This window comes from Brienomyrus brachyistius, chromosome 7, assembly GCF_023856365.1.
Source record: "Brienomyrus brachyistius isolate T26 chromosome 7, BBRACH_0.4, whole genome shotgun sequence".
In the NCBI taxonomy this organism is placed as follows: domain Eukaryota; kingdom Metazoa; phylum Chordata; class Actinopteri; order Osteoglossiformes; family Mormyridae; genus Brienomyrus; species Brienomyrus brachyistius.
The window spans coordinates 21,713,387-21,728,659 of NC_064539.1; positions in this window are offsets into that span (position 1 = coordinate 21,713,387).

Genomic DNA, 15,273 nt, shown 5'->3' on the forward strand with positions numbered 1-15,273 from the left:
CTAAACACAGTAGAGATGATTTGGAGCAGTTTGACCAGAGAGTGAAGGGAAAGTGGTCAGCATATGTGCCACATTGTGAAACAGGCATAGAGGTAAAAGCAGGGTCAGCCAGGTCCTGGACCAATTGGGTTAAAGGCCTTGCTTCGGGGCCCAGTGGTGGCATCACTTTGCCGACCATAGGATTTGAACCAGCAACCTTCTGAGTCCCAACCCATAAAACTGCCCCCCCAACAAATATATATAATAATATAGTAATACTTATATATAAGGTCAGTCCATATATGTTGTTTTATATCTTTATCAAAGTCAATTATTCTAAGCTGTAGAGAATGGTACAAATAATATTTTGACTGGCACTGTAGGAATGATAAATTACACATGTGGGTCCCATCCCGACCCTAATGGACAATAGTGTGGTCATCTTCTTATGCAAACTTTGTGAACACGTAGTCAGGGGTACCAGCGGGCCTGGGCCGCCTTTGCAAATGATACATGTCCATGGTCGAGGTGTTTTTGGAGCGTAAGACTCTCAAGCACAGTTACAGACGAGTCGGAGCAGATGAGGTTCTAGCCGATTCTGTTGCCTAACTGAGTTAAACGCATGTACTGTGTAAAGGAAGGTAATTTCTCTGAGACATTCTGTAAACATACTGCATTTTGAATTTCAGTGATTGAAGCAAAATGAAAAGTAACACGTTGACTTTCAAACTCAAACACAAAATCATACACAGGAAAACGTAAACGAGCAGATGAGTCATTTCTTTGTGTAAACAATCCCAAGGACTTTAACGGAAACTTACTGGTATACAGGAATTGTTATAAAGCAACTCAAGTCAACGTAAACACAAAAATGCACACATCAGACCACACTGTGATGGAGTCACTAGAGACCTCGCCGTTTCTTTGTAGCCCTTCACAGGTTCTCATCAAGGTCACATCCTGTGTCGCCATTTGCAAGGTAGTGTGGGAAAATCCACTTCGCTGTTACCACCTCCCATGTTGATGCCCTGTCCCTCTTGTGGTGGTGGTAGGTGCTGAGTAGGTGCTGAGAGTGAGACTGACAGGTTTACACTAATTTCCATTGCTCGCTTTTGGCCTGTATTTGCTGAAACTAAGTGGTGATTGACACTTTGTTCACAATGTAACAATGGAAGTTCACACCAATGTTCCGGAATGTTCAGAAAAAAATTATGCAAGCTCTGCGGCCCCAGCACAGGGATCCTGCAGTGGTTTTGGTTATCCCAGCATGGCTCGTCACATTCTTCTCATGTTTGGGGCTGTGGTTCATCTTTTTGTTGGACAGCCCCATTGCCATCCACAGACCAGGAAAACAAGCCGATGGCAGATGGCCACTCCCCCCATGAAGTCGGCACCCATGGCAATGTCTGCTCCCATCGCGACGTTCATACCTGTATCTGTACCCATGGAGACGCCTACGTTCGTGTCCTCCACCAGCTGCATCTCCTTGGACCATGTCGTGCCAGTCATCCACTCCAACGGGCGAGCTTTAAGACCAGGATGACTTGCTGGGGAGTTCCATTCTGTGGCTCTAGAAGGTCCTAGAAGGAGACACACGTGCAAACAGTCTTTAGTCTCATTTAACGATGCCTATGACCTGTAATTACCAAGTGTCATTGAAATGTGGGCCAGACTAAATGTTTAACTTTTTTTGAAGAAAAAGTTTCCAGTCCACTGTGAATAATGACCATTTTTTTAAAAATCACAGGGTGGTTGTATTAGCTTAGAGAAGGTGACAGGAAATTATTATATCTGAGCCTACATTTGTCCTCCCCATCCACCAACTGCCATCCTCTGCCTAGCTTGTGCGGTGACAGGCCTCCATAGGCTGTGACCTCATGTGGATCGGCCAGGCCTCACATGGATGGCTGAGATCGTCAGCTAACCCGGCCGGCTGGGCTTTCGTCTCTGGGGCAGAGTGTCGATGTGCCAGATCGCCGACTACAGTGACGTGAGGTTTTCGAAGTAGCAGGAGGAGGGACGGCGAACGAGTTATGAGCCTCGGGGGGGTGGTGGTGGTGGGGGGGGGGGGGGAGGGTGAGGAACAGTCTGTGTGTGTGAGTTTTGTGGTGCCAGGTCAAGGTAGAAATGAGTCATAAACTTGCAGCTGCACACCAGATGAAGTGGCCACCTGCTCCGGCTGCCATTTACACGTACATCCCGTAGACATACAAACAGGCTGGAATTAAAGAGGTTCACAGGCCTTCCTCCGCCCACCTCAGCGTCAGAGAGCCGGCCAGCTCGCGCCTGTGTGCGTTCACATTTGTGTGTGTGAGAGACTCGTAGTACAGTGGTCAGTGGAATGTGACTGTGATGTTGCCACATCTCCAAAGTCAATATTTTAAAACAAAAAAGTCATGAATAAATGAATCCTTATTAACCGTCTGTTTTTCTAAAATACCTCCGGTTTGCCCAGAAAAGATGTTACACTCCATCTGTGCAAATCTGACAACTTTATTGAACCACAAGAAAATCGCAGAAGTCTTTTCCTTCTTTTCCCAGGACGTTGTGTCGGCGGAGGCCTTGCGGTGGTCGGCAGTGAGACGTGCCGTTCCTGACGATCCTCCCGGTCCCTGGCGCCGTGGGAGGTGCGGCCCCAGTCCTGCTTCACAGCCCATTTCCAGGTGGGCGGCAGTGACCATTTCAAAGGACAGAGTCCTGCCCCCATCTCCACAGTGAAACACGAAATATAAATTGTGGTTCGGAATTGGCTAATTTCTCCCAGCCTGAACGGAGACAGAAATGAAAACAAGATTCCGATACAATCTGGGTCGTGGACGTGGGCTCTCCTGGCCCAGGTAATTATGGGCTGCCGTGTTTTATTACACAGCCGCCACCCCCCTCCCCCCCCCCACACACATTCCTACTAAATTGTGCCTCCCACATGCACGGGCAATCAGCTCAGCAGGCTGGTTTGCGGACTTGTAATGATATTCTAAAAATCGGTCAAACGCCACTAATGCACTTGAACTTCTACGAATTATGACAATTAAAAAGCTTAATTAAAGGAGGGCTCTCCCACCCTCCCCTGAAAAAAATGTCTCAACTCCCTGTCCTCACCTGACTGAGCCACCGAAAGAAAGACCTGCTTATCGTCTCGGTCAAACATGAGTGCGCTTTTAGTCTTGATGTGGGCAGCTTCTGGTTTACCTTCAGGAACCACAGTTATGTCTGCCTTTCCGCTGCTTCCCAGTTGGGACTGGGCCCAGTTCCATGTCTCGCAGTCCGCCCGGCTTGCAAGGAGCTTGCGGCTGCTTCCATCGCACGCTGTTTGCGTTGGCTCCTTGTGCCTCAGCTGCGGGCCGGCGGGATGGCGTTCCCTACGGAATCTTAACCAGAACACAGGCTGGGGCACAGAGCTGTACCAGGGAGGGAGCCACATGCTCTTTTCGAGTGGCTTAATCAGCTGGGTATGCGTGCATCTGTTTCCACCAATCATAGTATCCAGCTTCTGTCCAAGCTCTGACCCTGGCTTCCGACTTACTGGCTTTGTCACGTTCTAATCATATCGCCGCCACGTCCCATGAGGTTGTCCCATGCTGGTCTTCTGTGCCGGTGTCCTGTGCCGGTGTCCCGTGAGGGTGTCCCATGCTGGTCTCCCGTGCTGGTGTCCCATGAGGGTGTCCCATGCTGGTCTCCCGTGCTGGTGTCCCATGAGGGTGTCCCATGCTGGTCTCCCGTGCTGGTGTCCTGTGCCGGTGTCCCGTGAGGGTGTCCCATGCGGGTCTCCCATGCTGGTGTCCTGTGCTGGTGTCCCGTGAGGGTGTCCCATGCGGGTCTCCCATGCTGGTGTCCTGTGCTGGTGTCCCGTGAGGGTGTCCCATGCGGGTCTCCCATGCTGGTGTCCTGTGCTGGTGTCCCGTGAGGGTGTCCCATGCGGGTCTCCCATGCTGGTGTCCTGTGCTGGTGTCCCGTGAGGGTGTCCCTTGCGGGTCTCCCATGCTGGTGTCCTGTGCTGGTGTCCCGTGAGGGTGTCCCATGCGGGTCTCCCATGCTGGTGTCCTGTGCTGGTGTCCTAAGGGAACACAGGTGGCTGAGTATCTGTCTGTCTCTCATTAAACAATGCAGGTTCTCATGTAATGCATCTAGTCTTGTAATGTAGCTCAAACTGTAATGTAGCTGAAAATCTGGCATATATTTTTTTACATATGCTTAATAAATACAATTATTGTATGAATTCTGCACTGCTTGTACTCTAATAACTGTGTAATGTTTATGTCGTGGTTGCCAGAGTATGGTGAGTAACTGGTATGTCTGTCAGACTTTCCCGCTGTTACATGCAAACTGGAGCTGTGTAAAGCTTTATTGTTGCTTTATTTGAGCATATTAGCTGCGCACAGATCCCCCCCCCCCCTATTCTATTCCATAAAAAACCCCCTCAGGTAGGCGGTTCTGCAGAGCTGTGGACCCCAGTGTCTGTCTCCAATCTGGCTGTAGTAAACAGGCTCGCCCCCCCAGGCACCCGCCCGCTCCACATGCAGAACCAGCCCCCCCCCCCCCCCCACTCCCAGGCATGTCTCTCTCCTTGTTGCTGCCCCCCTGTTCTCACCGCAGGGCCGACGGGTGGCTGTGTATGTGGGGACGTCCGCATGCAGGAAGTCCGTTTTGCCTTTGATGGCTGTCCCAGAAGTGCCGGTTTGCGGCTGAGAGTGCGAGCACCTCCGGCCTACTGCGTCTGGCACCCGGACACACAGCCGGTGCTCAGCCTGGGTGCCTAGGAATCGGAACACTGCGGTGGCAACCGGCTGACCTATTTTAGCTCTGCGATGGTACAAGGTGCCCGTTCCCTCACCAACTCATCCGCTCATGGAGGCGCATTCGTCCACTGCGACCAGCAGGTGTCGCGTGAGTTTCCCTTCACGCCATGTCCTATTTATGACGGGACCAGCGGTGGGCTAACTGCTTGGACGTGGGCCGGCAATCTTCACCAGGAAAGCTGAGGGGTGGTCAGGAGTGCCAAGAGAAACATTTTCATCTGAGTGTTTTAGAGGAACATCTGGGCTAGCTGGCATGTTCATGCCATGACGAGTGGCCAAGGATGTGTTTGGTCGTGGAGCGTGGGACCATCCCCATGGTCAGGACGGCCAGACTAATCATGCTGCTGCTTCTCCGAGTAGCAGGTACCATAAATTCATCCCCGGCGCTGCCATGCCGCTATCACCTGACTGCGTACACATACAGTAGTGTATCTATGCAAATAGCCTTCCTTTGGACAGGCAGTTTCTGCATTTGAAGCGACTCCATACTGCTGTTGTGGTAGATCAGAGAGGGTCCGGCCTCGGAAAGGGATGTCCTGCCTTCGACAGCCCCTCTCTCGGCCTAATGAGAACCATCTGCTGGCTCCTTGCGTGATTCACTGAGATAGCAATTAATGGGATAGAGAACATGCTGACCCACAAGGCCGTGTAACTGCTAACAGACTGGGGAAGAGCACACGGGAACACGTAAACAAATGGCCAGAGGTGTCCCACCCCCCCCATGTCACACAGGTGACTCCATCTTTACCTTCGCAGGGTCTGAATGTCTTCCTTCAGGCTGGATCCGCAGGGTCCTTTTCCCTTTCGGAGCGCTGTTTTCAGAAAAAGATGAATTAGGAAACAGAATCACGAGTCAACACTAAACACCGGTTCGGCGCGGCCCCGAAACAGAAAAAGATGTTTGACAGAAAAAAGGGGGATTGCAGCTGGCCACCGTCCATAGCAGGGTTTGACAAAACCACGCAATTTTGCTCGAGATCCCGAGCTGCAATCACGGGACGAGGATGAAAGGGAACACCGACAGCATCATATGGCAGGGTGGGAGAATTCTGGGTAAATAGGAGCCAGAGCGGCAGAAATCTTCTCAAGCCCTCTCAACACATGCTTAGTATGTAATTCCTGAAAGGTGTGTCATAAAGGGCATCATTTGAGGGTTTCCCCAGGGTCCTGACGGCTCACCAGAAGTTACCTGTGATCAGCAGCTGGCCTGGGATGGCTTTGTATTGGCGCCAGGGTGCCTCTCAGCACGACACATCGCGGGTAGTAGGCCCACGTAAGCAGACGTGCCGGACTCTGGCTGGGTGGGGTGGCGGCAGTGGGCACCTCGCGGAGAGGCACTAATGGGGGCGGCCAAGGCTTTTAGCGCACCCAGGCTAAGGTAAACTCCATTTACTGTGTGTACATGTGGTAGTAACCGCCTTTTTCATCAAAGAGGTTTTTTTTTTGGTGGGGGGGCATTCCAGGCTTGAGGGATATCATTGGTGGGGGCAGATGAGGAAGGGGGTGACAGATAAGCAAGGGGGAGCTAATGGGGGGTGCGGAGGGTTAACAGGCTGGGGGATAAGAACTGATACTGAAGTACCTGAGAGGGTCTTATCAGCACCCAAACACAGACCCCCAGATGGGGATGCAGGGCGAGGTGGGTGGGGGGGGGGGGTGGATTAAGACAGAATGTAGTATAAGAAACAAACAGCGAGAAGATGGTGTGAACAGGGCATGGTGTGTGTGGGGGAGCCCACTTTGGTCAGCTGGCTGCCATGAGATTTTCAATTCGCCTGCACACTCATTTACGTGGATGTAAGAGTTTTATTACCTTGTAAATAATCTGTAGGGTTTGCAGACTGCCCCAAAGCTTTTGATGTAGCTAATCTTAGGTTTGTAATGGAATAATATAGATTTGCCGTAAGATTTCTTGCATGATCGCAAGAGTCTGAAAGGGCGAATGTCGCGCCGGATGCGTGAGAGCTGGCAGCCCTGGGTTTGCAGTGACCTGGGGGGGTTCATTCTGTGGCCACAAAGTCCCCAGTTCGGGGGGGAGGGGGTGGATTATAACAAAATGGGGTCTCCTGTGCATGACGAACCCAACACAAACTTATTGCTTTTCCTGCCAATTAGACTTTTCAGAGTCGATTTTCCGTTTTAAATAAAACATCATCTGAAGTGATTTCCATGAGTAACAAAGTGGAACGCGATTTCTCTGACTGATTCCCACTGGGTCAGAAAGAATCCCCTTTATTCAGCACCAAGGGCTCCCCAAAGTATCTGAGGTGACTGGAAATGATCAGCCTGGAAATGATTACCCTGAACACTTCAAACGGCCCCCACTAACGACCTTTAAAGAACAACATTCATAACCTTTGATGGGACCCTGGTAGCTGCTGAAGGGATGTTTTTTTAATGAAATACGCATCCTCACCTCTGGCGGAGGACTCCTTGGGACAGGGTCTGTGTTTTCTGCCTACTCTTGGTTTGGGGCGGCTGTGACGGTGGGGGATCACAGGGGACCTTGCAAGAGTGGTGAAGACCCAGTGGTCAGCATGGGGGCCAGACCCAAAGGGCCAGCGCCGTAAAATCTAGGTTCAGGAAAGAATCTACCATGCAGGAGAGAAAACAGAAGGGGAGGGCAGATAAGTCGATGGGCCCCACGGGGGTCGATAAGGAAGCTCAGCTCCTCTCCATAACGCACTGCTTTCCTTCCAAACAGGCCTCTGTATCCCGTGCCTCTCCTCTCACGGATGTCAGAATGTCAGAACTCCGGAAAGCATGGTGATGCTCTCAGAGCTAGCGGGAAGCCAGCGAGTGGCGGAGACGCGCTGTCCCGCCGGGCGCTGATGTCACGCTCGTGTCACCAGGAAGGTACTTTCCAGAAATGCGGCTGCTGTGGGCACCAAGGAGCGTGTTCCCAGGTATTCGAAGCAACATCCATTTTCTTTTTCGCTTGATCCTGTAGATGGATGGTTTATTTCAGTAATGTTTTCCTGGGTCCACCTGGTTTTTGGAACCAGACACTTCCAGGTGCTAAGTGTTTCTGCTTACGGGGGTGTCCTTAAAGGTGTGACACGTAACTTGGGTGGTCTCTCACAGGCACCCCCTGTGTCGTGGATTTTTAGAAAATGGTGTTTCCCCTTATGGGGACAAGGAAAAAAATTGGTATTCACCGTGTTGTGGGGACACTTGGTTCCCACAAGGTAAGGTATATTTGGACCACTCACACACACACACACACACACACACGAACACAGACACACCACCCAGAGTCACTGCCATCAGTATGTGTAGCCCCCTCTCCTGCCTCTGGGGGACGCTTCAATGTGACAGCGGTCAGCCGGCCTCATTTTCATCTCTGGGGGGGGCTCTATTTCCCCTCCCCTACGGCCTACAACTTGACAGAATTGGGCCCTGTCAATGCAGTCCCCAGCGATCTGCGGTTTCCAACCAGGGAACACACCGCAAGCCCATTGAGATCCAAACCCGGGCCTCTGTCAGACACGGCGCCCCCCTACCCCCCCCAGCCCCGACAGCGCCAGTCGGCCTTCTTAGAGAGCGCCAGCCCTCCACACCAGTCATTACACGGTCACACAGCCCCTCTCACTAATGGCTGCTTAGTGCCCCTGTCATGTGATTTTAACTACTCGTTTTTCCATGTTAGAATAACAAAGTGGGCTAATATGACAGCCGAATGTATTACGGACCTTACGCCTGCACTCTGTGTGCCTTCGCATGCTGTCTGTGTGAGGTAAATTGTTAGACAAACATCATTAATAGCTTTACCGCAGTGTGCTAATTTAAAAACTGCTAGTAACCATCGCCAAGATGAAGTTAAATGAGAGCATATGAATTAAATTATGTGGCTCGTGAAGTGTTTAGCCGCAGTAATACTTTCGGCTGTGACCCTGGGATTAAAGAGGCAGTGAGTAATGAGGCTGTGTCGTGTCACTGCTGGTACCAAGCAGGGCTGTGCTGGGTGACCTCAGGAACAGGGGGGGTCACATGGCGTTTAAAGGATGTGATCATGGGGCCTTGCAGAACTGAGAGGTACCCTGGGAAGGTATCACTGAAGTAGAGAGCAAGTGGAGTTCTCTCCAGTGAAGAGAACTTGTTTTGGAGGGAACAGAAAAGTCAGTCTGTGGGAGCCTGATGTTCCTCTCTGATTCTGTCTTATTTGCTATTTTCGAGGGTAACAGCACCATTTTGGTTCTCGATTAATGTTTATTGTTGTGTTGTTGGTGAGACCCATCTCCAGTAGATGTGTTTCCGTTAGGTATAATCTCCAAGGTTATGTTAGTTATCAGTACCGGTGGTATGATGCAGAACGTGCAGAATCTATGCCCCTCCTTCCGGATCTTTCCGGGCCAGTCAAGCGGTCCCTAAAAGCTGGAAGGCCAACGTGGGCTCTGCAGTGCTCCGGGTCGCGTTCCAGGCTCGTCCGTGGGACCTCGAGCCCATGTTCTCCGGGTGACAGATCAAAGAGCACGGACAGGCATTATGCAAGAAACCCGATCTTCTCCCCATTGTTACTTCTTTCACTCTGAGTCCTACTCCATAATGTCCCCTGCTTCCTGGATAGAAATCTGAAATGAAGTACACTGAAAACGCCTTCGGAGAAAAGCCCCAGTGTCGTCGAGTCGCCCGTGAGGATGGGCAGCGAGACTGAGGGAGTGTGGGGGAGCTGGGCTGCATTAAACTTTCAAACAGCTGGGGGAATCCAGCTGCACGTTATTTAAAGTGATCTAGAACATGCAGAACAGACCCCACCCCAGCTGAGGTGCCACCCGTTTGGTTCCGTTAATATGGTTCCACTGGTCTACAATATGAAATATGATGCTTGATCCATCTCCAGGTACCTGTATCAGTCAGACACCGTGAGATCTTCACTGAGTGAGTTTCTGTCTCTCTGTCCCTTCGGTCCCACTGTGCATCTTCAGGGACCATCAGCGAGCACCTCTGTACTTGTGAGTGTCTCCATTCTCTGATTGCGTCTTCTCTTCCCCAGCAACATTGTGTGTTTAGAGTTCAACAAGCAGACGGCCCCCTACTTCACCGCCTGTAGGATCACCCACAGTCCTTTGCGGCCGTGAGCCGGCAGACAGCTTGTCTCCTTCTGCCCGCTGGTCTTCTGAAGGTGAGGTAACGCGATAGGAGCCTTCAGCAGGTCTCCGCACTCCGCGTGCGCGGGGATTAAAGGAGGGACGAGGTGTTGACACGGCACATCTGGTGTGGACTCGACTGGTACACAGTCCCACACCCCTGCTGCTGTCGTCTCTTTCAGAGCATCCAGGCCAGTTAAAAGGTGATAAAAGAGGGAAGTATGTCAAGGCCAGATGTCAGCATGGCAGTGTGCCCATGACATGAGGGGGGTTCCCCACCGCCTCCTGCTCACGGCCCAAGATCCACACTTGGGTCAGGTTCTGCTCACACAGGCAGCTGGACGGCGACCTCCGGGATCCTTCAGTGTTTATGTTCAGGGCATGTAACACGTCACCCTCTTCTAAAGAACTAGTCTTCTCCTGTTCTTTGTGACCCACTGCCAGACATGGTTAACATCTGCTGGAGTCCTGGGGTTCTGCCTTTTGGGCACAAACCAGACTCGCGAGCCCCCGCTCCGAGGTCGCACCTAACATACAAAGCGGCACATTGCATTTAGTCTGTGCCGCACGACTTTTGTACAACTTCAGGTGACCCAGTGTGAGCGTTTGGAATCCCCGTATCCCACAGGACTGACTCACTCCGACCGCTTCTCCTCACTGGCCTGTTTGTTTAAATTAAACAACTGCAATATATCTTCATAACCACGTCCACCAACTCTGATCCTACTTCAGATAAGCTGAAGTGAAGGTGCTCTGGATACGGACGCGGTCATCACGATGTACGGAGCGTGGGAGTTTATGCGTAAACACTGTAAGATCAGGTCGGCAGCCAATAGGCCAGCATTCCATCGGAACATACAGGCTGCAGAAAAGGCCCGGCACCGCAACCCAACAGAACTGTACTAATAGGAAAGTGCCCGGAACCGTAACCCTACAGAACCGTACTAACAGGAACATGCCCGGCACCACAACCCTACAGAACTGTACTAACAGGAACGTGCTTGACACCGCAACCCTACAGAACCGTACTAACAGGAACGTGCCCGGCACCGCAACCCTACAGAACCGTACTAACAGGAACGTGCCCGGCACCGCAACCCTACAGAACCGTACTAACAGGAACGTGCCCGGCACCGTAACCCTACAGAACCGTACTAAGAGGAACGTGCCCGGCATCGCAATCCTACAGAACCGTACTAACAAGAACGTGCCCGGCGCCGCAACCCTACAGAACCATACTAAGAGGAACGTGCCCGGCACCGCAACCCTACAGAACCGTACTAACAGGAACGTGCCCGACACCGCAACCCTACAGAACCGTACTAACAGGAACGTGCCCAACACCGCAACCTTACAGAACCGTACTAACAGGAACATGCCCAGTACCGCAACCCTACAGAACCGTACTAACAGGAACGTGCCCAGTACCGCAACCCTACACAACCGTACTAACAGGAACGTGCCCGGCACCACAACCCTACAGAACCGTGCTAACAGGAACGTGCCCGGCACTGCAACCCTACAGAACCGTACTAACAGGAACGTGCCCGGCACTGTAACCCTTCAGAACCGTACTAACAGGAACGTGCCCGGCACCACAACCCTACAGAACCGTGCTAACAGGAACGTGCCCGGCACCACAACCCTACAGAACCGTGCTAACAGGAACGTGCCCGGCACCACAACCCTACAGAACCGTACTAACAGGAACGTGCCCGGCACCACAACCCTACAGAACCGTACTAACAGGAACGTGCCCGGCACCACAACCCTACAGAACCGTACTAACAGGAACGTGCCCGGCACCACAACCCTACAGAACTGTACTAACAGGAACGTGCCCGGCACCGCAACCCTACACAATTGTGCGATTCTTCTGCTGCATTCTCACAAAACGAGACCAGTCCCATGATTCATTGCACTCCAAGTTCATTCTTGGGAGGCAAGTTAGCAAAAACCAGTCTTTCCAAGACCACAAGTATGAGCTTCGTGTTCTTGGTATCGAGGAACACCCCTTACCTAGCCTTCATCTCCATCTGCTGCTCTCGTCTGCTTTATTTCTCCTCATGTGACCTTTGACCTCTGACCCGAGTGGTCGGCGACTCCTCGGCTCCCCCAAGTCGGGCGTCACCACTCCCCTTGTTTTCTCACATAAAGACCCCCCCCGGACTCTGGCTTTGTCAGCGCCGTGACCTCAGAGGGATCCCCATGTCCTTTACCACACTGTCCGCCTGAATCGCCATTGAACTCTGGTCAGCGTTCAAAGGCTCCTCTCTGCCGAACAATATTGTGCTTTTATTGTTTCTTGCTTGTGCTATTTGATATTTCATTGTGACTGCTTTGGTCTTTGGATATCGCCTGTTCTGTATATTGTTGTTACTTGCTGATGGTTTGCTATTGATTTTGCCGGTCTGTGTATAGTGTGTCCTGCTCTGCACTGTGTGTATATGCATTACACCCTGTCTGCTCTTTCAGACATTGTCCACAGTTCATTCTGTCAGGGAGTGGCTGACCACATTGTAAATAAATGGCATTCAGTGTAACTCTGAGACCCCCATGCTTCCTGGAGCAGATCTTCACAAACGCTGCTGTGAGCCATTCGATTAACCTCCCCATATGACACACTGGGATGTTTCAATTACAGCTTGGGAAGTTTTGATCCCCTCTGACCGGCATCAAGGTCTTTTGTTTCGTTCCAGGATTACGGCTTGGGTCCTTGCTGGAGCTGAGAGACTCTGTAAGCTCCGTCTTCCTGCCCGTCTCCTGTGTGAAGGAATCCAGGAGAATTCGTGGATTAGTGGGAAGGACTGCAAGGTGTCAACTGATCCCCGCCGGGCCCCGTGTTTCCATTGCGTGCGGGTAATGGTGCTGTTGTTTGCTGAACTTTCCCAGCTGCCCGCCACACCTGCCCACGCTTTGATCATCATGGTGAATTCGGGTGAAAATGACAGCATCTGAGGGCACCACTGCCACTGGGATGTCGGGCAGGTGGATAAACACAAGCAGCGGGCAGGAGGGCGGGGCTGCTCTGTGGGCTGTGCAGACGGGGTAGCAACCTGTGTCTCTTGGCAGGCAGTGAGACGTCCGTCAAACCTAGTTTTTGCGTCACTGGGGATAGCGATGGCCTTTTGTACGAAGCTGTCAGGGCGGACTTTGATGGGATCGCATTTTCATTGGCTATCATCCTCCATGGAGGGTGAGGTCACGTGATGTGCACTCAGCCCGGTTCGGCACAAACAGGCATCCGAGGCTGACCTCTGCGGGTCAAATGGTAAGAAGAGCAGGAACCACTCAAGGTATGTTGAGAATCCAGAGTGATGTAGCGTGTTTCTGCCCTCTGTTCCATTGACATAAGAACCACAGGTACTTTGTGAGGGACGACTGGATTATAGACAGCAGGAAGAAAATAGACACAAAGACTAACAAACTGAGGGTCCATAGCTGGAGTGTCAGGCAAGGAACTTCCCACTCCGTCCCTGTCTAAATCCCCTCCCCACCCATGCTTTAGTCTTTCTTGAACCCTAACCTCTCTCTCCATCTTCCCCCGTTTTCCGTCTCTTTAACCTGGGCTCCAAGCTCGAAAGCGAAACACATAGAAACCTGCTTTTGGTTTACTGCGGAGACCCTGGTGACAGATCGAGTGGTGAGTGGTGTAGTGTCTCCTTCCAACGTGAGGTAGAAGCTCCCCTTGCCCTGTCCCAGCGTATATCAGCTGTCTAGCCCGGCAGACTTCTGCTGTGCTCTGCTCCTGAAAAATTTGTGTGAGCTTCACCCCTGGCAGTCATGCTGAGATTCAGCTTATTGAAATATCTCCTGTTTTCACAGGTGCGTCTGATTTGATGTGAAACAGCGTTGGATTCGTGGACAGCGTGTGCGTTTGTGGTTGGCTCGCACACAGTCAGCGAGTGATTGACAAATCGCTGCTTTAAAGCCCAAACCCTTCTGGGTGCCACACACCTGGCTGTTCTTAGCTCTCGTTCCAAGTGGTATTTTTCACACAAATGATCCGCAATGCGCTGTAATCGCACAAGGTTGTGTGTACTGAGCTGCACAAGGTGTACAGTTACTGTAGTAACGGTTACTAACGAGTTGTTTGTTCACTTCGGAGCATAACAGCAGGAAGTGATGCGAGGGCCGAATCGGACCGATAGCAAGCTGAAACCGTGCGCCTGTGTGGCGAGCAGGCGGTCCTGGAGCTGTCCGTGGTTCTGAAGCCCGTTATCTTTTGGGGCTCAAGGCTGGGGAGAGTTCACAGGTTGAAAGGTCAAAGGTCAGGATGCTGGAGTGCCATCTCTGGGTCTGATAATAATGTGAGTGGTCACCTCTCCACCCCCTGAAGATCCAGCTTGACCCAGAGTCCCCTAGCAGGTGGAAATACCAGGTCATATTTACAGAATTCCAGGTCAGTACGGATCTCCTGGACAAGCTGCTGAAAGCACGTGATAGATGAATGTCTGGGCAGAACAGGGTCCTCTGCTTTGGCGGGTGTTAATCATGGGGGTGGGGCAGCTGATGGTGTTCCCCGCCTGCCTTCACCAGCTGTTTGCTCTGCCATCCTCTGTAGCTTCACAGAATGATGAAAAATGAGAAAACATCCCAGAATACAGCAGGTAATCCACCCCATTTGTTTTTGGTTATGCCAATGTGTGGTTGCCCTTAGTGGCCTGTACTGTACGCTGAGAGTCTTACTTCTTGAATATTTGAAGCATTTATCAAACATAAGTCTCGGGAGGGAGGCGCTGATTGGATAGGTCTGTAGCTGGAAAATGTGAAGTAATCCTTCAATGTAAAACAGCGGAGTGTATTTTGCCAGATGGGTGATAAAAGACACTTGCGCCTTCCGTCTTGGTTTCCGTGCTGTCATCACTGTGCGGGATCCTGAGCTCGGTCATGAACCTTTGGTGGGGTCTTGCTGTTCTTTTTCTAGCAGGAATGTCGAGGGTAACCTGTGCCGGCGCGGAGTCTTGCCGTTGGGAGAATGCCCCATGCTCTTAATCTCACACCTCTGCTGCCGTCCGCAGAGTGCTGGGTTAAAAGGCACGCTTTGTGCGTCTGCCCTTGGCCTCACGCTAGCTTTGTGTTAAATTTCAATCTCTTGGTGAGACAACTGCAGGCGTGGCCTGGTTTTGGTCTGCTTGGGCCCTGATGTGGGCATGGCCTGGGTTTGATCTGCTTGGGCCCTGATGTGGGAGTGGCCTGGGTTTGGTCTGCCTGGGCCCTGGTGTGGGTGTGGCCTGGTTTTGGTCTGCCTGGGCCCTGGTGTGGGTGTGGCCTTGGTTTAGTCTGCCTGGGTCCTAGTGTGGGTGTGGCCTGGTTTTGGTCTGCCTGGTCCCTGATGTGGGTGTGGCCTGGTTTTGGTCTGCCTGGGCCCTGGTGTGAGTGTGGCCTGGGTTTGGTCTGCCTGGTCCCTG